General features: G+C 41.2%; 1 protein-coding gene across 1 annotated transcript in view; it reads left to right on the forward strand.

Moving 5' to 3' along the window:
* LRRC3B (leucine rich repeat containing 3B) overlaps positions 1-26698 on the forward strand; it is a 44066-nt gene that overhangs the window by 11428 nt on the left and 5940 nt on the right. The gene's annotated exons all lie outside the window — the stretch shown is intronic.

Here is a 26698-nt window from a genome sequence, read left to right on the forward strand (position 1 = left end):
TCTTTCAATGCAGGTGTCTGGAGCTGGCCTTCCTGTACCCTTGCTGGCGCTGGTGGGAAAGAAGTTGGATTTTTTGAGAAGAAGAGGCTGCGGGAATGTGCCTGGGTTCAGACCTGAGACTGGGGTTGTACAGAGGTTGTGATTAGATTGGTATTTAGCTTGGAAACATCAGTATCGTGGATTTATTTTTCCTTTTTTTGCTTGAAAATCACTCATATTTAAAGATTTCAGGTAAACCTGTGTCTGAGCTTGGTGGAATTGCTTTGATTTATGTGGGTGTAAGGCATAATAGATTTATGTCCATAATGTGCATGATGTCTCAATTTTTTACAGACTTATGCAAAATAATAATGAAAACACCTTGAGGATGGATGTTATTTGTACTGATTTGAACAGAGGATATTTCCAGATGGGAAGTGAGGTATTGTTCCTAACTTGCAATATAAAAATACTTGAAATAACTGTTTCTGGGACTTTAGTACCATCTATTGAATTCATATCTACCCTTGTCATCTGACAGACTACTAAAACAAGACTCTGCTCAAAATGATAGAAGTGACAGTCGTACAATGCATTTCATTCCTGCTGAGCCCTGTTAGGCAGTTAGTCTGGGCAGATTTGGATCTCACTTCAGTCATTCAAGGGCAGTCCTTTGGAAGCGATTTGCAGAATACATAATTGTGCCCATAAATCCCTCGCTCCCCCCTGCAAATGGGGTAGAATTCCTGTTGCCACCCTACTGTGTTGAGGAAACAGCATTTCCCCCCCCCTTTTTCAAAGCAATTGTGGTGGATTCCCTCTGCCGCTGGCCATGCTTTCATTCCTCTGCATTGTGGTTACATAGAATTGCTTCTGTGTTCTGTTGGTGTTTGATCCCTTCCAGCTGGCAGTGAATCGAAGAAATCAAATGTATGGACACCCAAAGTCTGCCCTTAGCTACGCTTGTGAAAACCTGTGGCATTATATGCTTGGCTTGGAAAGGCTTAAGAAATCCCATGAGATCTGCTCCGCTGAAAGTCGCTCTGTAAATGTTAGACAGGGCTGTTGTTTTTGTTCTAGTACATTTTACTTTAAAGCTGCACCTGAGCTGCAGTCGATGATACTGTTTCATAACATTGAAAAAGAGGGACAGATTTGGAGTATGCGATGTGCCGTGCTGTCAGTGGAGTTTGTCACTGAAACTGTCATAGCTGGGTGCCACGGCAGTGTCTGTGCTGTGAGAAAAACGTCCTTAGTGGGGTTCTGGTTCCTGGCAGCGTTCAAGCCACTGGTCACCATGCAACCATCCTCCTCAACAGCCTGATCTCCTTTGGGAAAGAGCCAGGGCCATCTGCTAGCAGGGTTGGCAGCAGTGGTGTCCAGCACCCTGGGGTATCCTGGTGGACCCTGATCTTGCACAAGAGTGAGTCCCAGGCAGCAGAAGATGTTTCTTCTGAGCCAAGAAAACAGTGTTTAGGTCTGACATGTTCATAGCATCGTCCAGTATGGAGGAAGCACAGGTCTGAGGAACCCCCTCGGTCTTCTGGCTCTGGGTACTGGCCCATGGTGGTGTAGCTGAGTGCCCTGTGACTGTGAAACATAGTGTAAAGGAGATGTACCTTGGTGTATGGATGGGCCCATATGATCCTTTTGCTTCATGTTTAGTGCAGAACCACAGGAAATAATGTTCAGGCAGATACTGTACTGACACAGCATCTTTGACTCAAGCTGATCTTTGCCAGTGTGGAAGATACTTCATGCAACTGGTCCACAAAGAGCCAAAGAGTTTGAATAGTTGTATAACACTTCTTTTTGAAAGTGTTGCAGTGACCTGAGCAGATTGAAGTTGCAGTCAAAAGAGTCCTGCCCTGAGTCATTTACTTTAATTCTTGGTTTCTGTTTCTTGGGATCCTTGGGAGACAAGGAAACAAATTATGAGTTGTGAGGAAGGTAAACAGAAGACAGGATGACAGGTATTATACACACCTCGAGGACTGTCATTGGGTATTTTTATCTACTTCTAAATGGTGGAAAATTTTCAGAAGAAGAGTTCTGTGTATTTTTTCCTGGACTGAATGGAAATTTTGCCATTGGTTAATATAGAAAGGAAGTCAGAAATACCAGAATTACATGTGAATTATTTATGTATCCAATTTGCTGCTGTGAACGGTGGAACAAGGATCTTAAATGCTGTTAATTACTGTGGATTTTATTTCACTGACTATGGTCGTAGCTGCAGGCCATGTGACCTGGCAGTGACCTGGGTGCCATGCAGTTTAAGGACGCTTCTGGAAGGGAGGAGGGAATGTGCAAAGCATTCATTGCTGGGTAGTCAGATGACATCTGGAGGTTTTATCATGTTAGCAGAGAAAAGTGATGTTTTTCCTTCAAGTCCTGAAGGATTAACAGCTTTGTTTATACTTCTTCTTGTATGTCCAGAATAGAAAAAATAATAGAAAAAAGCTTACATTTCTGTAGTACAGCATCTTTGCATTTTTATTCTGTGCTTCCTATATTCAAGGGATTTCCTAGCAAGAATAGAAACATCTGCAATAGCAGCTCCTATTTATGTTAATCTTTTCCAATCAGCATGCAGCCTGAAATAATTACAATAAATGCACTGTCTGCTCCAAACACTCACAACTTCCATTTATTTCAGGCTTCTTTGCTTCGCAAGTCTGAGAACATAATCCTTCATTCTGCTCTGCTTCATCTCCTTTGCATGAATTTATCCAACAGTATCTTTTGTCAGCTTCATTAACAATGGTCATGCCATGATAAATTACATAAATTGAGAAGTTTTTAATTAACTAAGTTAACAAAACAGCCCCACAAAGCATAATAAATTTAATTAGGTAACGTTTTCCTGTTATAAGTCTGCACACGAGGTGTGTAGTGAAGTAGACCAAAGTAAAATCTGTAACCTGAAGGATTTTAGATTTCATAGCTGCAGAAATAGTTTCTTTTTGAAAAAGATATTTTTATAAAATCATGTGTTAAACATACCTTGTTGTGCAAAGGATTATGCAAACTTGGCAGAAAAACAATAGTTACTGACAAAGACATGACTAAGAGTATGTTTAAACAGAAGAAGACATCTTCCAGTCTTTCCCCCTCTACTTCTGGCAGTGCTGCTCCCCAAGTCAGGGTCATTTTCTCCAGCTTGGCAGTGGTGCTTTGGCTCTGGTTGGGTGAGGGTTTTTTTTTTATTCTGGACAGAATTTACAGGTGTTTTTGGTCAAATTGGCTAACGTATGTGATATAAAGAGCACATTCAGAGCAGAGTCTCCTTGCTGGTGCTGTGTGCTTTTAGCTGGGCTGCTTGCCCAGGTATGTGGGAAGGAAAAGTAAGATCAGCCTTGGCTCATGTGGAGTGCTGTGGAGCAACTTCTCAGTTATCCTCTGCAGTTAACAGCATCTGTCTTTGCTTTTTCTTTCCTAAACTTGCATCCAAAAATATTAAGATTGTTATCCCCTGCCTCCTACCCTCTTACACAGCCCAGCCAGGCTGCTTTTGCTTGGGCAATGCTCCCACCTAAGGAATTGGGTTCAAAAATAAGAACTTTGCTTTTCCTTTATGTCCAGGACAGCTTTGTGACAGTAAATGGTACTCTGATTTTGATGGTGAGACAAAGAAGCAATTAATCAAAAACAGTGGGATAGGACACAGAAAGGAACTCTTTAATTTATCAGTATTGGTTTGCATTTCTCCCAGACTCTCTAGTCACAGAGAGCAGTGCAAAGGGAGTATGTGGGTACATCCATTCACTGTTTTGGTTTGGTGATGCATAAAGTCAGAGTAAGGTTTTGTAATTGTCTTTCACAAGTGCAAATGAGTGTATATTGAAGGCTGTGAAAAATAGCTATCAGTATTTATTATCTCTGTGAAGTATCCTTTTTATATTTTAATTTAGGGCTGATTTGGAGAGACAAGTTTGATGTTAGCAACATCAATATACAGTTTGGGGTGGATCTCTGGTTTATGGAGAGGGAATAGGACTTTTGGACATTTTGTGAAAAATACATAGCACTACGTCATCTGATTAGTGTATTATTCTGCATGTAATTATTCTGCTATCTGCAAGAGATATGTAGTATTTAACCAGGTGAGGTCTGTTGTGAAGATGGAATGGCAACTTACCTGAGCTTGTGTATAACTCTTTATACACAGCAGAAAGGTCACAAAATTGTGAGAGGTAGATCTCTTACAGTTTTCTGACTCACAGACTACAGTTAGTTGTCCATCAGAAGACATTATAAAGCATTTCAGCATGTGTATATATCCTATTTCTCTCTGTTCCTGCCTTTTTACAATCAAGAGTGAAGCAGCTGTAATTCTAGAGAAGGTAGGAGGGCATAAAGTTTATGTAGCAGAAGCACATCTATTTTACAGAAAATGTCCCACTTAAATTTTAGGATTCTACCTGAACAGTTTGAACAGTTGCCAGACACACTCCCAAGCTTGTAGGGTATGGCACAGAAATCATGACTGTACTCCTGTGCAGAATTTGAGATAACCTGTAGCACTCATGGTAGTCTGGTGGTAAAGAGGGCACACAGGTCTGGACAGCAAAACAAAGTGAAAGGAAAGAGTTGATAGGAACAAAGAGTAGGGGGAAAAATTAAAGCACAGAAGCAGAAGGGTGAAATTAGCGAAGGAAATACAAGAATTAAAATACAAAGTGTTGGGTGAGAAAAGCAGCTCACCAGCAGTCACTTGCTAGGTGAGAACATTATATGTTCAAGAAGAGATTCAAGCAGATCTTCCCCGAAGATTTGTGATTCCTCCAGGTGAAGGAACTTGGGATGAACAAGGAGACCCTTTGCTTCCTAAAGTATTACAAGTTAGGTAACTGAGGCAGAGGAATTTTCTAATAATATCTGGAAAAGAAGATATTAGAAATTAATGTCTTGATGACAGGAGTATGTCAAATTAATGCATGATGTATTTTTGGAATTGTACAATGTGTCATAAGCCAATTTTGTTCCAGGGGAAATGTGACATCTTCTCCCTTGTGAGTGAGGTTTCCAAAGGGCTGAAAAGCAAGGAAAATGGAAAGCAAAAAGTGAAGTTGTCAGGTGGAGAAGAAAAGCATCGCCTGTGGTATTTAAATTGTATAAATTTGTGTTGATGTATCCTGCTCCTCAACCCCTTCTGATAGCTCTGTGTGTTTCTATCTGTGACTGCTACACCTGTTTTCCATTTTCAGTCTGTTTCAGGACAGTAAATTTTACCTTGCCCTGTGAAGCCAGTCATATCCTTTTACACAGCAGTGACTTCCCAGGAAGCAGAAACATGAGTCTGTACTGTTGCCATGAAATACATGCTGTGCCTCAGCAGATCTGTTTCTTAACTCATGAAAAATGTGTGCAATATGATTTTACAGGGCTGCTGAAAACATTTGAGCTGCAGTTTTACATACTTTATTCTTGTTTCTTCTGCTTTCAGGAGCTGGACTGTTTAGAAAGAAAATGTAGAGTTAACATCTGCAATCTGATGTGGTCCTCCTTTTCAGAAAAAAAATACTGTTTCTGGCATTCATGTTGGGAGAGAGGAGCCATCCTTTCCAAGACTTTCAGTATAGGTATGAAAATGTTCAAAGAGCTGACAGTTAGTAATTATTATTCATTGGTGCTACTTTGCTTCTAGTACAGTGAACATATTTTTGAAGTAGAATTAAATCCAAGTCTCTCCAGGGGCTGTTGGTATTTTGCTAATGCTAAATTAAAGCGTGCCATGTGCTGTGCACTAGAGGTGGTCAGTGGTGGCTTGACAGAATTAATTGTGTGTGTGGCAGGGGTGCTCTGAGTCACTGTGTGGTAGGTGTGCTGCAGCTGCAGTCTGGTGGGAAGTCACAGCCCCTTGTGTTTTCATGAACAGGAAGGAGACATACCCAAGCTGCTTTCCATCCTGCCTGCAGGTTAGGTGGTCCAGCTCCTGGAGTGGTTATCCTGTACAGCCAATTTTTGTTCCTTCTGCTCATCACTTATCCCATTGCTTTTTCAACTCCCAAGCTGTCAATACTTAAAATGAGAAATAAGCTAATTAGAAGCCATGAAATAGAGATGGAAGCTGAGCTTCCTTGAAAAAATCAGTAAGTGAAGAAGCAGGTCCGGATTGGAGATGAAGGCATGTAGTGTTTATAATATTCCAATTTATCATCCTATTAAGTTGTTGAATCATGTGTTTGGATTTATCAATATAAAAATTTGGTAGTATTCCATCCTTGGGACATTCTAGCATATGTTGGAAGTTTTTAAATGGCACTGCCCTGTTTTGAGCACTTATCCTCTTACTACATTTTTGGTATTGCTTTCCTTGATGAGGTCCTCACCCTTCTCAGCCAGACACTTGGAGCGTGTTCACCGTGCCTAGATGATGCAGTCAGTGCTCAGGATGTTGCAGCATGGCTGGGCTGAACTGTTAGTGGGGAGAGAGCCACCACAATTTAAACTTGTAATGGTGCACCTGGGCCAACAGAGTCACTGTGTGGGGAAGTTTCCTGAAGAGCTGAGCTGAAGGCCTTACTCCCAGGCTCTCCTTCTTCCCACTCTCTTTTCCTTCTCTCAGTGAGGGCTAAACTAGCTCAGGCAGTCATGCACTAGATGTGGGTAAGGTTCCCTGGAGATGGTAGATATGATCTCTGTAGAGCATGCAGGAGCTAAAGGGAAACTAATGGGATGTAATGCTCAGGTGCAGGTGAAGGACTGGGCGGGGGAAATCCCCCTGATGTGTATTGCACCCTCGGTGATCCTCAGTGCTGCCTTGGAGCAGAGAAGGAGAAGGAGCTGTGGCTGCAGCTCAGTGCTGTGGCTGGTTAAGTGGAGACAGAGCAGAAGACTTCAGGAGAGCAAAACATCTGAAGATTCACAGGGCTAGCGTGATATTTGGGAATTGCTGTGTGGAATGGTGCCATTTTGTCAATTTGTTTTGTAATCTGTGATGACAGTAAACTGAATATTGAACAGCTTAAATCTAAGCAACTGTCATTTCATGCTTTGGTGAAGAGGGAGTGGGTGAGTGAGATAGTAGGGGTAAATTGTTAATAGGAGTGAAACCAATATGTGCAGCTTTCTTTTTCTTTTTTTTGGTGTAATATTGAGCAGCTGGGGCTGTGCTATCTCAGTTTACCATCACTAATCAGGCTATAGATCTCTGGGGACATGCTTTGCTCTCAGTTACTGTGGTAGAAGTCTAAGCTTATTACCTAGATTACTTGCATATAGACTAGCAAAATCACATAAACAGATTTTGAGCCTTTTTTGTCAGGGTGGTTCATGGGACATACTCTCATTTTTTGAGTGCTCTTTGTTTAGTCAAAGAAGAAACCACTTGTACTCAAAATGAGAGCATTTGCACTATTGCCTTTTTTTTTCTTCTTTGTGGAAAATTGTATTGCTTTTAGTAGAACTAAAATTAATACAGTTCACTGGAAATGAAATTATTTACTTTGTTTAAAAATGACATTTTCATAGTCCATAGTCTTCATGCCTGCCTGTAAAAACACAGGACACAAACTTGACCAACTTAGTTACAGAAGTGTTTGCTGCTGTTATTGGATTTCTTCAGCTGTTTCAAGCATTTTTCAGGGAGACTTTCCCCCTTCCTTGAATTCCATTGAGCTTTATCTTAAGTGTCCCACTGGTGACCCTATATGTATTTTTTAATGCTGTGTTAGGTAGGTCTATTTATGAGTTGCTGTTCTAGACTGCTCTCTCCAGAGATGTAATTTAGAACTGGTGTTTCATTCATTACTGTGCTTACCTTGGTCCAAATCTACAATTTTGTCTGTTCCTTAACTTTCAGACCGATGACTCATTCCTTTGCTTCATGGCTTTGCTGCATGTGATCTTATCCCACTCTGAGATGAGCTTTGGAAATGAGCTAACAAGAAATGTTTACAGCATTCAGCATAAATCACAATTCCACAGAGAAACTTAAGGGGGAAAAAAATGGGTTTCCTATAACTTGGAGATGATTCTATACCTAAGGGACTCCTTGTTTTCTCCCAGGTAGCAAGTGACAGGACCAGAGAAGATGGCCTCATTGCACCAGGGGAGGTTTAGACTGGATATTAGGAAAATGTTTTTAACTGAAGTGGTGTTCTAGGCATTGGAACAGGCTGCCAGGGAAGTGGTGGAATCACCATCTCTGGAAGTGTTCAGAAGACATGTGGATATGCCACTTGTGGACATGCTTTAGTGACAGACATGGATGTGGCCAGGTTAATGGTTGGACTCAATCTTAGAGGTCTTTTCCAACTTCAGTGATTCTGTGATTTTAAACCATTTTAATTATCTGTTTCATATGACTCCCTTGAGTCTTGGTATATGCAAGAAGTTGCTCTCTGCCCCTTTCTAACCTTCACGAGAAGGTGTGCAGAAGCAGATTGGTGCTTCCATTCAGGAACGGAGTGTAGCAAAACCACCTGTGGGAATCCATGTGAAAGAAGAAATCCTAGTGAGATGTCCATTTTATTTGCAGGCATTTTCTTTAGAAGAGCAGTTCCCTGCATGCCATGTCCCTGCATGACTTTGCAGCATCCTGTAGGTGTGAATGCCTGTCTCTGCAGAGCAGGATATGCAAAAGATGAGGGGATGGGTGGTGGAGGTAGACATGGTGACTAACTCTTTATTCCTGGAAGTGCACCCTCTGTGTGGAGGACGGCATTAAGTGTGCCCCAGATAGGCTTCTCACACTGCGTCATTGCTGGGGATTAAGCCTTTTCCCCAAGGATTCTGTACTTGGCAAAAAGCTCTGCAGGAAGTGCTGGTGTGCCTCCAGATTTAAACATATCAGCACTTGCATAATAGGTTTATTCTTTATTATCCACCTTTATTTTCTGTTCTGTGGCATGGGCTTCAGATACTGCACAGGATGATTTTGCTCCTGCTGCCACGTGGTCCTACCACATGGTGAAGAAAGGATGTCCACACTTGAATTATTTATTCTTCTAGAATACAAGAGTTTTACATTGTTGCTTCACTTTCTTCCTAGTATCTCTTCTGGTACTTTTATTTTTATTTTTTTAAAAATCAAGCATTAAGGCTAGTGATTGTTACCACAAAACTGGTTGTTCTTATTTCCAACTAAAAGACAATTAGTGAACTCCAACTGAAAGAATTATCAAGGTGTAATTTTGCCTTTTTTGAAGAGGCAGACGGAATTCACTTATATCAATCTTTCTGTTTTGCTAGGTCTGTGAAGACCACAAGGCTTCACTTCTCTAGATGATTCTAACATGTTCATGCTGATTTTGAATGATAAGGGGAAATTTGCAATAAAGACTTGTCATGAAATTTGAGGAGTGAGGACCTTTATGCTCAAGGCAAATGAATAATCTCTTTCTGTATTTAGGTACAAGTCCCAGCCATCCCTCTTGCTGATGGTATTCTGTAGAACTAACCTGGGTTATTGTATGTGCAGAGTGCAAACTGTGAAATGATACCAGGCAATGTTTTTGTGATTATCTGTTTGTAAGGTGTGTCATGGTAGCTAAAGGCAGTGTAGAGTTTACACTCAGCATGTTCAACTCATCTTCCAAAGGATGTATTCATGCCCCTTTGTAGCCAGCCACCTGGGACCTCTTTTCACCTGGTAAATGTTTCTTGTGGCCATTTGGAGGGTCTGCATAACTACAGTTCACAAGATCTTTCTTCAGCCTGGCAAACCATGTTTGCACAAGTTAGTAGCTAGGTGGTAAGGGTCAAAGCTGGGATTTCTCAAAAGTCTGTGTATTAGGTTCCTTCAGAGCACAGGAAAAATGTGAAAGAGGAGCATGGACTAATTCTGTTTAACAGCTTGTGCAAAATATATGTAGGAGTGTAAAGAAGAAACTGTCACTACTGAATATCAGAAAAAGTAAATGTAAGAAAAATGTTTAGAATTCAGGGAAGAAGGAGAAAATAATGTGCACAGATATAATGTGAACCATCAAGTTCTTGTTCAAAAAGAAAAGCTATTCAAAGGCCATTTGGGAGATTTGGGTAGTTTTCAGTAGGCATATTCTGTTGTATCTTGCTACCAGTTAACAAGTCTCTAAGTTTTTGGTGCGTGTCATGCTTTTGGCACATAACCACTGCAACTTGCTGACTAAGTCTAGTGAAATTTGTTTTTACTGAGGATGGGTATCCTCATAGGACACGCATAAAGAGTTTGGCTGATTTATTCTTCACCTTTTGAGAGAGCTAAAATGTTCATTACAAACAGCTTGTAAAATAGCAAAGAGCATTTTGTTTTTAGTGTTATGTGAACACAAATTTTCTGTGTGATTTTATATGAAGCAAACAGAAAAAAAGCACAGCAGTTTACCCCACGTATTTGGCTTCCATCAATATAGAAAAATATTTGCTTAAATGAATGTGACTTCCGTTTGGTGTTATAACGGAAAATACGTTTCTACTTTACTTCTTCTCTTTGCCATACTGTTTAGTTTTGCTTACTTTATGTAGCCATGCTTAAATGTACCATATTATATAGTATTTTTATGAATTATCTGGGCATTTGAATTTCCTCTGCATGGCCCTTTTCCACCATGACAAAAGCAGAGAGTAGTGGTTTTCAGTGCTCAAAATTAATGACTATGGGCAAGTATGTGGTGGGCTCCTTTTTATTAGGCTTAGTACCTAAGGGAGCTTCTCTTCAGTGTAAAACAGTAGTAGAAATTCAACTTGTTGTCTTGAAGTGTAAAACCAAATAGTTCGGGGCATTTAAGAGGAATTTGTCTGCTGTCAGGGCTATTACTACATGAATTTCAAAAGTATTTCTGTTACTGTGAACTTGAAAATTCAGGTGGTAGTTGATTTTTTTTCCCCCCCCCAATGAAGGAACTGCATGATCCTGTAGGTCCTTTGCTTACATGCAGAGGTTATCCTCATGGATGACTCCCTTGGTGGCTTTGGAAAAAGTCTGGTCATGCAGAGGTGCCCCCCTTCTCACCTCCAGATTATCTGGACCTGTAGAAGTGTTGGGCAGAGGTGGTATGCCTTGCTTCTGCAGTGTCTTTTGGTGCTTGAACTTCCCCTGCAGAGCTTGGACTGCTGGGGAGCTCTGGGATTTCTGGATTTAGCAAATAGCCTGATAGAGGGTTTGGATCATGCCCGGACATGAAAACAGCTGTGCTGGATCTGCTGGAAGATAGCAAGAGAAAGCCACACAGAATCCCTGAGCGAATGCAGTGACAGACACCAAGCACACCCGAGGGCTCTTAGTTTGGCAAGCTAAGGACCAACACAAAAAAAGCCTTTTTTCCTTTTAAGGCTACAAATCCCAACAGGAAGCTTCAGGGAAAACCTTGGTGACTTGTTCCTGCAGAGTTGGGTTTTTTTCTCTTGGCAAATGTCATATCCCTGTAGAGGGTTGTGAATTGGCCTCAGATGTTCTAAGAGAGTATTGTAAATGAAGGATGGAAAAATGTATTTTCTATTACAATCCATTTGACAGACAAAATTAATAACAAAATTTGGAATTTTAGAAAGCTTGTTCAGTGGTCTTGTTTCATTTTGAAGCTTTCTAGCTACACTTTGAGGATTATCTTCTGTAATTTGTGTACAGAAAACAGAATGAAAGTTTCCCCTTGTTTTCTTGCCAGCTTGAGTGTCATTTTGGTGCTCAAAAGCATTTTAAAAAAAGACTCAAACTTCTTTTTTCACTCTGTTTGGTTTCTTTAAGAGCAGTGTTTTTAAAACAGCTTGTATGAGAGTAGGCACCTAAGTTGGTGTTTGATGCATTGAATTCAGTTAATCACTTAATTGGTCCATTAGATTCTTAGGAATTTATTTACCTAAATAAATTGACTGTGTGTGACTTGTTGTCATTTAAAAAACTTCTCCTTTCAAGAGTTTACAGATAAGTTTATGCATATTTACTGGGGATATTGTCATGCTAATCAATTCAATAATTCAGTTTGTTGACTTCAGTTACAAAAATGAATAAACGTTTGCAGTTTTGGTCCTTTGCTTTTGGATGCTGGTGTGAGTTAAAAAAGAAGAATACTGTTTTGATTTAGAGTCACAGAGCAACACAGTAATTGTGTCTCTTCAGTGTTAGTTGGCTAATATAACCATTTCTCAGGAAGCACTGTTCTTGTGGAAAGGAACTTCGTTTCAATTAATGCTTTACACCATGTTCCTTTCAAATAAGTGTTTTTAAAAGAGAACATCTGTAATTGGATCTGCTTACTTACTGTAGTCATAGTGGAAACTGTACTCAGTGGTAAGATATTTCATAAAATCTGAGTGATAGAAAACATCTTCAGCCAAGTGATTGTTTGGAATATGTGTTTATAACTAACTCTCTGTTGCAAGTGAAGAACCCCATGAATTGCATCTCTTCAGACCACACAGGTTGTACAGTCTTGTGTAACATAAAGAGGAAATAAAAATGTGCATCTATAGGATTTAAGCATTATGCTGCAAAGCCTAGAATTACCTCTGTCTTAAGTTCTGCTGCTTTTGAGTATTTTCTTCTTGAACTGTAGTTCTTTCAGCTGTTCTATTTAACTGGATTGGAAGTAATCATGGAATGGCTGAGGCTGGAAAGAATCTGTGGTGATTGTTTGGTCCACTGCCATGCTCAAGCATGTTGCTCAGTGCTGTGTCCACCAGACTTGGATGGAGATGCCACAACCTCTCTCAGTAACCTGTTCCAGGTGTAACCACCCTCACAGTAGGAAGAGGGGAAAAAAGAAAAAGAAATTATTTTCTCACTTTCAGATGGAGCTCCCTGTACTTCAATTTGTGTCCATTGACTCCTGTCCCTTTGCTGCACACAACTGGGAAGAGTCTGTCTTCATTATTGTCTCCCATCAGTTGTTTATACATACTGATGAGACCTGCCCTGAGCCTTCTCCAAGCTGAACAGTCCTTGGAATCTCAGCCTCTCATACACCACATCTTCCAGTTCTTTTATCACCTTTGTGGCCTTTGCTGACTTGTTCCAGTCCATGTTTTGCACATACCAGGAAGCCCAGGACTAACACAGCTCTGTGCAGGTGTCTCACCGGGGCTGAGTGGAGGGGGAGGAGCATCCTTAACCTGCTGGCGATGCCCTTTCTAAAGCAGCCCATGATGCTGTTACCCACCTTTCTGTGAGGGCACACACTTTGTGTCTGTCAGGACCCTGATGCTGCTCTCTGCAAGCCTGCTTTCCAGCTGATCAGGCCCCAGCATGTAGTGATGCATGGAGTTAACCAGACCCAGGTGCAGAACTTGGAATTCACCTTTGTTGAGCTGCATGAGGTTCCTGCCAGCATGTTCTCCAGCCAGTCCAGGTCCTTCTGGATGGCAGCACACCCTCCCGGTGCATCAGCTGCTCCTCCCTGGTTTTATTATCAGCCGACTTGCTGGAGATTCTCTCCCACCCTCCAAGCTGGTTGTGAAAATGTTAAATGATGCTGGTCTCAGTACTGACCCCTGGAGTACTCCACTTGTGATGGGCCTCTTGCTGGACTTCATGCTGCTGTGCACAGCCTTTTTGAGCCAAGCAGTTCAGCCAGTGTTCTCTCCACCTCACCATTGCCGTGTTTAGTCTGTACTTCATCAGTGTATCAGTGTGTTACGGGAGACAGCATCAAAAGCTCTGGTGAAGTCAAGATAGATTAACATCCACTACTCTCTCATCTCAGCAGGCATCTCATTGCAGAAAACTATCAGGTTGGTCAGATGTGATTTCTGCCTTCATAAATCTATGCTGACTATTCCCAGTCATTTAATTTTACTCCATATGTTAAGGTAATTGTTCCCAGATTTATTTGCTGATCACCTCCCCAGGGTTGGAGGTGAAACTGACCTGCCTGTAGTTTATGGGATCCTCTTTCTTGAAAATAGGAGTGGCTTTCATGCAGTCCTCAAGAAATTCATCTGATCCCTATGATCTTCAAAAGATGGTTTAAAGTAGCCTCCTGTAAATTTCAGTCAGCTCCCTCAGCACTCATGCATGCATCTCCCTGGATCCATGGACTTGTGTATGTCCAATGTGGTTAAATGTCCCTTCACTGGGTCCTCTTCTGCTGACAACAAGCCTTTATGGCTCCAGATTTTCTCACTGGTTGCAGGGCCCTGGGTTTTCTGAGAATAGAATATTGAAGGAAGAAGTACCTTTTCAATTGACAGCCTTTTTCCTAGTAGTCTGTCTTTCCAGAGACAGAGATTCACTTAATGTTCTTTAGACACAAACCAGTCCTGTGCAGAGTGCGTGTATTAAAAAAATTTAGAGTCTGTTGATAGACCTGTATTTAAATTAAGCTAATAATGTCTTTCCATGATTACACTAAGAAAGAACTCTGCACAAAGCAGAATGAATCTACCAAAAAGGTGATAGTTTTTTCTGTGTGCTTCTTTCCTGTGTTGGCTTGGCTGAGTGCTGACTGTGCAGAGATGTGTAACAGGAGTGACGACAGACAGTGCAGCCATTTCAGAGGTGGTTTTCATGTGTCAGAACAACAAGGGGAATTAGTCTCCAGTTACATTCATGTTGCCATCGAGAGCTGTCGTCCGTGCCTGAGCAAGGTTGTTTTAAGCTTGCAGGGGTGTAACAGTCCCAATCTACAAGTGTTTATGTGCAGTTGTCAAATGGGGAGAAAGAAAGAGGGAAAAAAAAAGTAAAAAAAAAGTAAAGCTTTTATTTCCAGCTCAGCAGGAACCTGACAGCTCCTGAGTTCAGTGGGACCAGAAAATGCTGCTTCTTGGGTGAAGCCATCAGCCTGAGGCAGGATTTTGGCTCCTGCCTTCCTCTGAGCTCCAAGCCTGGCAGCAGTCTGGGCTAAGGGGTGCAAAGCACAGATCACTCCTTGGCTGCTGAGCATGTGTCACTGATGGGGAGCAGAGGCTGGTCAGCCCTGCTCTCCAGAGAGACATGGGGCATCCACACTGAATGGAGTGAGAGCTGAGTAGCCACTCGTCCTCAGCAGTGTTCGTTTACCTTTCCAGCACGACTCCACCAGATTTAAGTTCATCATAACTTTTTAAAAGCCTTTCCCTTTCTTAGATTCCAGAAACAGCCAGTGACTCTCAGAGGGTTGCATAGCACTTAGGACTCAGCCTAGCAGTACATGGAGATCTGCCAGGCTTGCTCCTCCTCCTGCATGGAAGCAAGAATGGCTGTGCATGGGAACTGTGGCACTGCCTCAAAATTAGTGGGAGGCTGGAAGTGTTGCAGTAATTATTCCCAAGAGTAGCTGTACCAACTTCTGGGCTGCTTTCTGCTGGCACTGCTACATAAAAAAAGGTTGTTTATTTTCCTCAGCATATCTGCTGCTGTCATCACATCTTGTGAAGTCACAATTGCAATGTGTGTGTCTGTTCATGGTAGACTGTTCATAACATAGCCCACATCAGATGTCTCCTGTGAAAACACATTGCAGGAGCTCACCACCACCATCTGAACTTCTGCTTCAGATCATTGCTCAGCTGATGAGTGTGAGCCCAGCCAAGCAGCATTCAGTGGGGCCACCTTGTTCACCTTTTCATAAAGAGCTGCAACCTTTAGTGTACCAAAGAAGCACCTTCTCTTTGTTTTGAAAAGAGCTGACTGAAAGCTCCAGAAGGAGGAACTGATAAAGTACCATATTTTTAGAAAGACAGAAAAATGCCAGCGTGGTTTAAATTTTGTATTTTAGTTGAAGTTTTTCATGTTGTATAATGTTTTTAATTTTTCCAAATGTTTTTAAAATTAATATTTAATAAAGAAAACATGTATGTTCCAGTAGCACTACATATCCATTAAAATTTTAGTAGCAGTATTAATATGGATGCTATGAAAAATGCAGCAAAAATAAAAAACTACTTAATGAAAGAATGCCACTCTGTAGGAAAAGATATTAAATTTTTTTTCCCCTTCATTAAACTTCAGGCCATGTTTTACTGAGTAAAGGCAGGGTGTAGCATTTTGCCTGGGAAATACTTGGGTAACTTTAAATAAAATGTATACTAACAAGTTATAAATGGAGTCTTTTTTTCTCTCATTTTACGACTAAAATTTATTCTAAGAGAAGCCTAGCTATTTATTTTGTTGTTAATAAATTATTGCCTTACTAAGGCAGATGTTAAAGTCATTGATGGAGAACTAATAATTCATTCCTAATGGAGCTTTTGTACAGCCTTGAAAGTAACTTTATAATAAGAAATGATGATATGGTTGGTTAGTATGGTAGATGAACTTGGAAGACTCCTCCTGGATTGATGGTTGACTTGCCCACTCTTCCCTGTTTGCAGAGGTATTTGCCAAGTACATTTTTATGTGCAACTTGAAAGAATTCTGGAGGGGTTATTTGCAAAATGACAGTTTTTTGGTGGAAAGAGAAAGGAGAGGTTGAATATATTAATCAAAAGGAAAGCAGACCCATCATAGGAGCTTTTTGGGGCTGTTGAGGCTCATTCCCCAAGGAGCCACAGGCCTGCCAGCCTGCAGGCTCCTTGCTTGCCGTGGTGCAGCCATGTGGTGGCTGGTAGCACACACTGATAGCATAGCTGTGGCTGTCTCCCTTTCATGTTCTGGGGACACTTTTGAGCACAGAGCACTGTGAGAGCCCTGGTTCAATAACGTGTGGCTGTTAGCACTGTGAACACCCTGCTGCTGCTCACATATCATGGATCAGTGTGAAGATGGGTTGGCAGCACTATATTGGCTGGGGTTTAACACTGGGCTGTTCCTTGGGCTAGCAATGGTTTTAAATGTAGGATTGCAAGGGTGGGCTCTCCTTGCAGCTGGAAGAGATGGAAGATTTGTCATTTTCTGAAAGCATCCTTTTGGGGTGCATGCAAACTGTTGTTGGACCTGAATGAGTGACACTGGCGCCTCTTCATTACAGAAGCTTAATCTGTTTTGCTGTGCTTGAGCTAGTCTGTTATCCTCACTGTCCAGTGGGGAAGGGCAGGATGGAACTGGAGGATATCTTTGCCAGACTGAAAGCAAGATGGGAAGCCATCAGGAGTGCAGCTGTACTCAGATCTGAACCAGCTTATGAAGATGGCTGCATGTTGCTTCAGCACTGTGGCACTGCATCTATGACAACTAAGGAAAGAAGAATGAGTAAGATAATGTTTCTTGTGATGGGAAGCACAAGGAAAAAGATTTGAAAATGCTGCTCTCAAGTGATACAGTTTAGTTTACTTTTTGTTGTGGTGTTCTTCATAGTACATAACCCAGGACTCAACAGTGTTTTTTAGGCCATTTGGACTTTTTGTATGTCCTGGACTCCTGACTTGTATTGAGATGTGGTAGTTGAGTGCCTAAGAGGTAAAGGTGCCTTTGAAAAAAGGAGGGCAGTTAATAGGGTCCTTTTCATTATTGACTCATTGTGAAGGTGTGTAAATATGGGCAAAACTGTTTTTTCCACCATACCAGTGTATCTCTCTTTATTGTATTAGTCAATAGAATGGTGCTGCTGCTGGGCTATTTCATGGTTTGTCATATAGCTCCCAGAAAGATGGTATAATTTATAGAACTTGTTAAGGCTTGGCAGTTTCACTGGGCTCCAGGCTGTAAGGAGTTCACCCGTGGGCTTGTGAGCCATTGTGGTCTCTCATGTGAAACTCCCACATCTGGCTTCCTCCCTTCATGGTGCTAGCACAGGCCTGAGATTCACTTCTGGTTCTCTTTACTCTTCACTATTCCTGCAATTCCACAGGCTTTTCTGTCAGCCTTAAACTTTCCTGTAGGTACCACAATTCTTCTAGCCTCTATCTTTTTGTCCTTGAATTAGTAGTCCTCTCAGTGAGACAAAGACTTCTCTTTGTAGCTGGGCCATCTCTGTAAGAGTCGTTGAATTGTAATATTTGCTTCTGACAGAGGAAAAAAAATGGGTGAGTTGCTTTGAACACACATGCTTTTATTTGGGCCAAACAAAAGAGCAAACCAAAGAAACAAACAAAAAAGAGACAAGTGACAAATAAACAGATGAAAATGTGTTAATTTCAGAAGAATATCCATTATTTATTTGCTTTGCCATTATATTTCATTGTTTCTCCATTACATTTTTTTTAAGAAATTGTTTCAGGAGAGGAAATAGAAGTCTCATTTTACCAACCAGTGCCCAGACCATTTTGGGAGAGTGTAACACATGGGATGCTTACTGGCAGATAAAGCCACCATCATAGTTGTGCTGAACACATCTCACTGAGAGTAGCTGTTGCTTCAGGAGCTCGAGGAGAAGCAGGCGAAAAGGAGGGTGTGTGTGTGCCATGTGCCAGGCACAGATTCCCCCTGCTTTGATTTGATTTTTATACATCTTACTAGAAAGGAGTGGGTCAGTGACTGGGCAGGGATCGCAGGTGACACGCTGGGGCTTGGCATACCCAGGAAAACCTGAGGCCACTTGGACTCCTGTACTGAGTGAAGAAATTCAGCTTTATGGCTCTCCTGGAGTCTGACTGAAATAAGACTGGTAGTAAACAACTTATGGGCTAATAGCAGGGTGCCTTAACGTGCAGGTGGTTTAGAACAGAAGTGAGTGCCTTTAAGCATTGTTTTATGGCATTGTGGATTTCAGACTGAAAAATGGCCACAAGCTTTATTACTTCAATATTAACACTTTTTCATTACTCTGTCCCTCCCCCCTCCTGCAAACTGCTGCATTCATCCATTATAGTGACTCTTGTTTCCCCCTCACCTGGCGTTTTTCACAGCGTGGGGGACGTGGGTGGCAGGAGGGACAGCTGAGGACGTCACGGACCTCGTCTGTTGCCGAGTGCAGCCAAAGCCCAGGCTGCTGCCAGATAACCTCTTGAGGTACCTTGCAGAGCCCTCAGTGATGACAGCATCCCTCCTGCCATTTCTGCTGGTTTCCAGTGACCTGCAAGGGGACTGCACTTCTTGGGAGACCTTTTCCCATTAGGTTTTTCCATCCTCCCTCCTGCTCCTTGATGGCAGGGGCTTTGCAGTGCAGATGTTGCTATCCATCCTTTCCCAACCCTTGCAATCAGCTGTTTTCACTGCACTTGCCACTGAGGGCTGTGTGCCAGGATGTTATAAAATTGGGGAACGAGCTGCCATGATTCACGGGATCAAATGTGGAGAAATGGTGTTAAAAAGTTTTTTGAAAAATCCTATTCTTATATTCACTTTCCCATTCCAAGCGTGTCAAGTTAAGTTTATCTCAGTGCCAGTGCCAACAGTAACCAGAGTTAAATTAGCCTTCCTGTTTGCTCTGCTTGGGTTTCACTTTTCAACAAGCCTTAGTAAAATAAATTGTGCCCCACATGTCTTTAAATTTCATTATCATGACCTAACTTAATTTGCTATAAATTATTTCTACCTGAGTTTCTTCAACTGTGAACTTGCAGCCTCGAGTGTCTTGGTTATTGGATCATTGCCCAGCTAATCAAGATTTTTTTTTTCCTTCACAACTCCTGCTTTTTGTATCACCTAGGTCTGCCAAAGTCAACTTGGCGGTATAACCTCAGAGGGGACACACAAAGAGCTGATACATTCTTGTCTTTAAATTAAGGGTTTTATTGAACCAAGTTTCTGTTGTGCTCTAGTGCTGCTGATAAAGACCTCTTTTCCTTTAGTGAAAATGTGACCTTAAGGGTTTTTTCTCTTCTTGGAGGTAGCCATTGCAACACTTCATTTTGGCTCTTCCTTTCTTTTGTTTTCTCCTTGGGAAAAACGACTAACTGGAAGATTTCTGCACACTCAGTGTCAAGCAGCTGTGCCTTGCTTTTGTTTTTTGCACAGCTAGGCTCCATGTCTAATAAAGGCTGGTGCTTATTTCCACTGAGAAAAGCAGATTTATTTTTTTTTAGAGCTGTTCCTTTCATTTAGCAGTTGGTGATAACTTTTATTTCAGTGTGGTGAATGTTGAAGGCTCTCTTGCCCCTTACCAAGCTGATGAGCTGCAAACAGGCTAAAGGTTTTTGCTGAGTAAGGGTCAGAGAACCAACCCTTAAAGGATTTCAGCCTGCAACCTCAAGTTGTAATAATGACTTGCTATCATTATATGTCCTCAGAAGAGAAACTTAATACAGCAAGTTTTATTATGACTTTGGAGAAGTCCTACTACATGGTTAAAAAAAATAAAAATTACCTGACTTCCTGAGAAGCCTTGGGGATGCCCAAGAGCACTTATTTCAAAATGAAAACATGCTGATTGTTGCTTAGATGTAACACATGTAATTTGAACCATTACTTAATGGCAGCTGAGGGCCTGATGTAACTCACCAGCAGATTAAAAAATAGCCAGTTTGTTTAACTTTTATTTGAAGAAAGTGGTAACATAGAGCTCTTGATGATGAACAGTGGAACATTATCTTCCAGTATAGCCCTTCTTTTGAAAACAAACACTCTTGCTTGGTGTCTGGATCCTGGTGGAGCAGATATGTCTGCTGGAGTAGTTTAACTCTTATGGTGATTGTTGATACAGGGTGCTGCAAGATCAGTGGGCACAAAAGGTATTGCCCTGAGCACACAGAAGTCTTCTCAGTTCAGACATGCTTCAGTCTGACCTAAATTTTTGGGCTCAATGTGAGGTTTACTGGTAAAATGACACGTCATGTGGTAGGCAGGGAGTCAGATTAGATGATCTAATGGCTCCATCTGGCCTTAAATTCTTAATTAGGGAAGTGCTGCCAGCGCAAGATGGCATTGAAGGTTTACACTGTTAGATTTTGCTTTCTTGGGAGATCCTTACCTATAGCAGGGCTGCAGAAGTTGTACTTGGGCTAGTTTTTTCCATAGCTTCTAATGGTAGTAGCACCCAGCAGAGCTAAAAGCGAGTCCTGATGAGAACCTGGTAGTCTTGCTTTCATGAAAGTACAAAATCCCTTTGTCTGACTATTCCAAATTACCACATGCTGAGCTTTTAGAGTTATAATGATACCTAAATATGGAGGGAAAATCTATTATTAGGACAGGAAAAAAAAAGGGTAAGTTTCCCTGGCAAGCTAATGAAAAAGAAATTACAGTTATTGGAAGCTGTTCATGGATTAAAATATTAGAAGTGGGGATGTGGTTTTTGGGTGGATGGTTTGATACAGTAGGTTATACTTGACACCTTTGGTGCAGAAATGGAAGTGTGATGTTGTAGATGTGCTCTTGGCTCTCCAGCTATGCAACTGGCAGTGTGCAGTTGTAATAACCATTGGCACAGCAAAACCAGCATCACTATCAGCCACTTTCTTTGGCAAGGTCAAATGGCTTGCAGCTCAGTGTGTCACTTGATTGTAGGTTATTTGAATGTCTTTTAAAGTTGCTTAATTGCTTATTGATCTCATAATTATTCCAAACTTGCTGTCTCTTTTGCTGTTTTCTGAATTATATTGTTAAATAACAATTTTGATTTCATTAGGAGAAGCTTGTGGTTTTGAGTATTCACTCTTAAGTTTAGAGCTTTTAATTGGAACTTTCAAACTTGATTGGTTTCTTTTATATGCTGGTACACATTTTATTTTTCTTGCATTTTTCTAAATGAGTTACTCTACTTCTGCATGCTTCTTTAAGGTCCTGTTAATATACAGGTAGCATATTTCAAAGCACAAGGAGCTGAATTAATAACTGCTGAGGTACTATATTTTAACTGCTGCCCCCTTTTGCTAATTTATCTTGTGGGGTTTTTTTTCTCCCCTTTAAAATTTTTTCAGGGTAATTGCTCTGGAAGTATGTTCTTTTTCTTGCTAGTCTCATCTTGTGTATTACTATTATTCAAGTTGCTTCATTTTAGTAATAGCTTCTGCTGGCTTCTTTCCTTTCAAATTCTTTGTGCCATGAATTATTGTTCTGTGTTTGTGTCACTGGAAAGAGTGACAAGAAGAGAAGAGTGCAGGAAGAGAAGCAGCCTTGCCTTCCTGGGTTTTAACGCAGCAGGGTAATCTAGACACAGTAAAAGCAAGAGTTTGTGAAAGTGGGTGCTGAAGTGTCACTGTGGCACTTCCTCTGCTCGCATCTGTATTTCCTGTTGAGCTGTCTCAACCAAGAAGTGGTTTCACCTGTGGTGACCCATTGTCCTGGGAAGCTGCTCTGTGACAGAGGGTCAGCTGGGAAAAGCAGCTTTCAGCCATTCTTTGCTTTGTTCTCCTTCTCCCTGTTGTGCTTTGGAGTGTGCAGCACCTCTTGCAGCATTCCCTGGTGCCCAGGTGTTTGCTGCCAGCAGCTGTCCTGCTGTCCTGCTGCTGCTTTGGGCACTGATGGCAGCTTTGCAGAGCCACCAGTGTGTCCCTCGCTGAGCAGTCCCCTCAGGTCAGCGCGCTCATTTCTGCCTTGCTAACTTCATTAGCAGCACCGCCTCCCCACCCTAATTAAAACCTCTGTCTTCTACTAAGTTGCAGGAGCATTTGGGTGAACCTCAAATGAGCCCAAAGATCATGGTACACAGAACCAAATAAACACCCTTAAAAGAGGAAGAAGGGTCTCTAGGTGGTCTGAATCTTGCTTGTCTTTGCAATAGCCTTAGTTCCTTAAAGGCCTGTCAGTTTCTGATAACACAGTTTTGTTAGCAGGGATTAGATTTGCACTTTGCAAAAATAGAATGAGGTCTTCAACTAGGCAAGGACACCATCTGCAGTCACCAGATGCAGTTATCCAGATTAAATTGCAAGACTTGCCACTGATTATGCTGGTAATCATTGAGGTAATCAGTGTAATTATCTTGAGATCAAGACAAGATTTTCTCTGATCTGATAGATTCTGCCTAATTAAGATGAAGGAGGATCCATCATTAGCTACTGGAAAGAGTATGGCTCCAACTGGGCACTTGTCTGTTTCACTTTGATCATGTTATTTTATAATATGGGAGAAAAATAAATCGGCAAATATTGTGAAATTGACATCTCATGATGAAAGCATTTTCCATTGGGTTGTATCAGATTTCTTGAAAACCTACAGCATTCCTTATTCATGAAAGGCTCCTAGGTATTCTCCTCATAACCAGACTTTAGAAAGGACTTTAGTCTGGATCTCTTTACCCAAGGAAGATGAAGCATTTCCACTTCATGTTATTTTAAGCTTTCAGAGTACATTTTTTCCTACTATGGATCATGTGGAGGATTGACTCAGCTGCAACTGGAAAGGATTTTCTTGCCAAATAGAATGGTTGTTGATGTTTTCTCAGAAAATGTGACTGAGACTTGGTAGAATATAATCCCAAAGTCTGATGCACACTAATAATCTAGAAAAAAGTTATGAGGCTTTGGAGAGCTCTTCACAAGTAGTCGTTTATGTGTGTTGGAGCATTTTCCTTTAGCATCTGTAATGTGGTTTTTCATGTTCTTATATAGTGGTAAAAATCTTTTTGCAGATGTGTTTGCTGAGTAGTAACTGGCATATCTTGATCTTTGTTCATTTCTTCTATAGGTTGTCAAGACAATTTCTTCTGAATGTAGTGATAAATGATGTTAAAGATTATCATGTATCTTACATCTTGTGCCTTTCATTTTTAACTTGGTTTATGTTGCAACTACATATGCAGTGTAAGTCTATGTAACTTTTTTTTTTCAAATGGCATAGGTGTGCACGCAAAATGCTGTTTATATTTCCCATCAGGGTATAGCTCAGGGAAGGGACAGAAGCTGTCTGTAGTCTATGTCAGGAGATAACAAAGAGAAATAGGCAGCACTGAATACCTTCTAAAAAGCAGGTGATTCAATCTTTGTTAAGGCTCAAAAGAACAAGGTCTAACAGCATCCCCAGCAGCTGTTTCTTTAATTTCCAGCAAGTTACCAAATTTCATTCCAAGAAATGTGTTGCCACAGAAGACTTCCAAGAGCAAAGCTTCATAGGACATGATTGGTAATATTTTTTCTGTCATCAATCTGTCATTATATCTGCTAAGTTTCACACAATTATTTATCAGCTGAGAGTTGCAAAATAGTTCCTGACTTGATGTGAAAAGGAAAAAAAGTCAAATGCATTTTTGAACATGAACCCAACCCATCAGTCTTAAAGTGCTGATTCATTTGCCCACACAGTATAATTAAGATGTTAATCTGTAATAAGGAGTGATACATTCAGTGATCTCACAATCAGAAAGTAATTATAGCTTAAAATGTTCATTTGGCTCTCCTCAACCATTTTATTACTCTGTGACAGGTAAGGGAAGGCATTCACAGCTTAGGATCTATAAACCTTTACCTACAAGCTTTGCTTCTACAACTGGAAAAGGTTTGCAGTTATATATAGATGCCTGTACTGGATGTTTTTGGGAAAATGTCGATTGGCATTCTGAGTCCTGTCCTAGGGGAGAATATTTCAGTTTGAGTACATCTGGTGTTTCATTAGATAATGAATCCATTATGTAGTTTAAGTTCAGGCTCACACTGATTAATCATGACATTTCAATTATTCATAGAACCAGTGATCTTTTGCACCCCTTTTTTCCTACCTCATTTGACATTGGCTTCTATTAATTTCTCTTTTTACTGCTTTAGGATTTTTCATCTTGCCATATTCTGAAATCCTGAAACTCTTCCACTGCTGGAGACTTTCATCTGGGAATTGAAATGACCTGGCATCTTGCAAGCAGGTCATGGCACCTCTCTGGTTTGGTGCTTCATAGCATCTTAGCTGCCTTCAAGGTGGCTGAGTTGTGGAGCAGCCAGGCCTCCACATTTGAGGGGTGACAGGGAGAGATGTGTGAAAGAGATTCACAGATTGTCCTGGGAGTCCAAACCAGGTTCTTGTTTGATCTGCTGAATGGAATTTCTCCATGTTGTCCTGGAGCCATGGAGAGGGTTGAGTTGCCTGACTCACAGTCCCTCTGTGCAGCTAGTGAGATTGCCCTTGGTCCTGGTGTGCTAACAGCACAGAGGTGGCATTGTTTTAAAGGATTGGATTGTTTGGAGGAATTCACTTGGTACCCATGCAATGTGATGTTTTATAGTGCACAGACAGCACAGAAGTCAGAAGTGGCTGCTGCATTCCCCTTTGGGTCCTACTGCTCCTGTCCAGCTCAAGCTCACAAATGTGATCACTTTTCAGCCCAGTGCCCATTCAGTCAGTCAGTCACTCACATTGCCATGGTGTAGTTTCATCGTATGTCCATAGATGTGTAAAAAAACTCCTGCAACTTTTTATTTTTACATCTTGTGTTTTGAAAATTTGTGGGCTGATTCAGCCTGCAGGTGTTGGTGGAACCAGGCAGGATTTGATGGAGGTTTTTCCCCAATGGGCACAGACTCTGCTGGCCTCCAGAGGCACAGATCCCTCAAACCTGGTGCGCAGGACAGCCCAGTGTGCAGCTTACTGGGAGGTCTGTGTTCACCAGGAGTGTAAGATTCGTTAAGCATAGGAGGCATATAGATAGTTCTTTCTCCAAATATCTTTTCTGTTTTAACTCTTCCTAAATATGCCATTAGCAATTGTTTGGGAGTAGTGGTGGCAAATCTCTTTCTTTGGGTTCAGATAAAATTGTCCTGTCCTTAGTCCTCTAGCTAACTGGACTTTTCAGGCTGGAAAATCACCTGTTAATTTTAGCCTATAATATCCATTTTATGGCTGTCTTGTCAATACTAATTGCAAAGTAATATTTTACTTTGCAGATGTAGTAGTATATGGCTTTTTATGACAGTGGGGGAAAAAAGAGGAGTACAAAGTCATCAACCACAGCTCTGTGGATGGGGGATAGCAGGGTGGGGAGTGTGTGTTTTATAAGAAGCAGACTGGCATTACAGGAAGCAGAACTCATGGGAAGCAATGTATTAGAAAGGGACATATTTTCTATTTCAATGGTTAATTTGCTAAACCCGATGTAACCCAAAAATATTCAATATGGTAAAGTTAAGACCTGTTTTAACTTTTTAAATAGAAAACTAGATTTATCAATGAGCATCTTTTCTATAAACCAACATAGTTGATGTCTTAAAGGAGGGAAAAAAGTTATAATAATGTCAGGTCTTTCAAAACTATAAAGCATCTCAGTGATTTTCTGGAAGTTAAAATAATGATCTTTCTCAGTGCTCCATTTAATGGATTTTTAGTTATAAAATTTTAATATTTATTCAAAGTGCAAGTTTGCTTTAAAGATATCTAAAAAAAGATCCCTGTAGGAGTCTCATTTCCTGGACTTTTCTAATTTTGTATCAAAATTCCGATGCTGGCACGCAAGAAAGTTGTTACACTGAAGGGTAGGACTTTACTTAGACCAGGCTTGAAAAATTGAGCTGTTTTTGAGGGATCTCCTGAGGGCTTACTGGGAGTTGAGAGCTTCTTTTGAAGACAGTAGAACTGCCCATAGAAATTGGAGCTGTCTCTAGGTTCATATGTGAGTTGTATGGGCTGTACGAGAGGAGGATGGGAGGCACCCTGATAGGTGCCGTGCATTTCTGATGTGGGGGGCCTGCAGTTGTTTGTGGGGATACCTTCAGTATTAACTGAGAACACAGTGATCCCAGGGATTGTGGAGCCTGCAGTGCCATTGGGGATCCATTTTCAAATGAGGGCTTCTCTGGGTAGTAGTATGCCTAAAGTTAGCAGCAAGTTAGTTAGTCACTTAAGCTTTACAGCTGTATATCCTTAGAAGCATGGTAAGCCTAGGCAGGTGAATTGTGCATCAGTTCCCGTGATCCACCTTCTTAAGAAGCTGGATTGTACATAATTTTTTTCCAGTTTTTCTGGTGGTTGAAAAGTGACAGACCAGACAGATTGAGTATACTCATGATGCAGCCAACAGCTCACCCCCTGTGGTTGATCCGTTGGCTTCTTCCTTTTCCCTGTTCTGATCCTGCCTGCTCGTTTGAGCACATCAGCTACAATCAAAAGAAATTCCTTTTTGGAGGAAAAAAGGAGCCTTCA

The sequence above is a fragment of the Ammospiza caudacuta genome, chromosome 1, assembly GCF_027887145.1.
Source record: "Ammospiza caudacuta isolate bAmmCau1 chromosome 1, bAmmCau1.pri, whole genome shotgun sequence".
NCBI lineage: Eukaryota > Metazoa > Chordata > Aves > Passeriformes > Passerellidae > Ammospiza > Ammospiza caudacuta.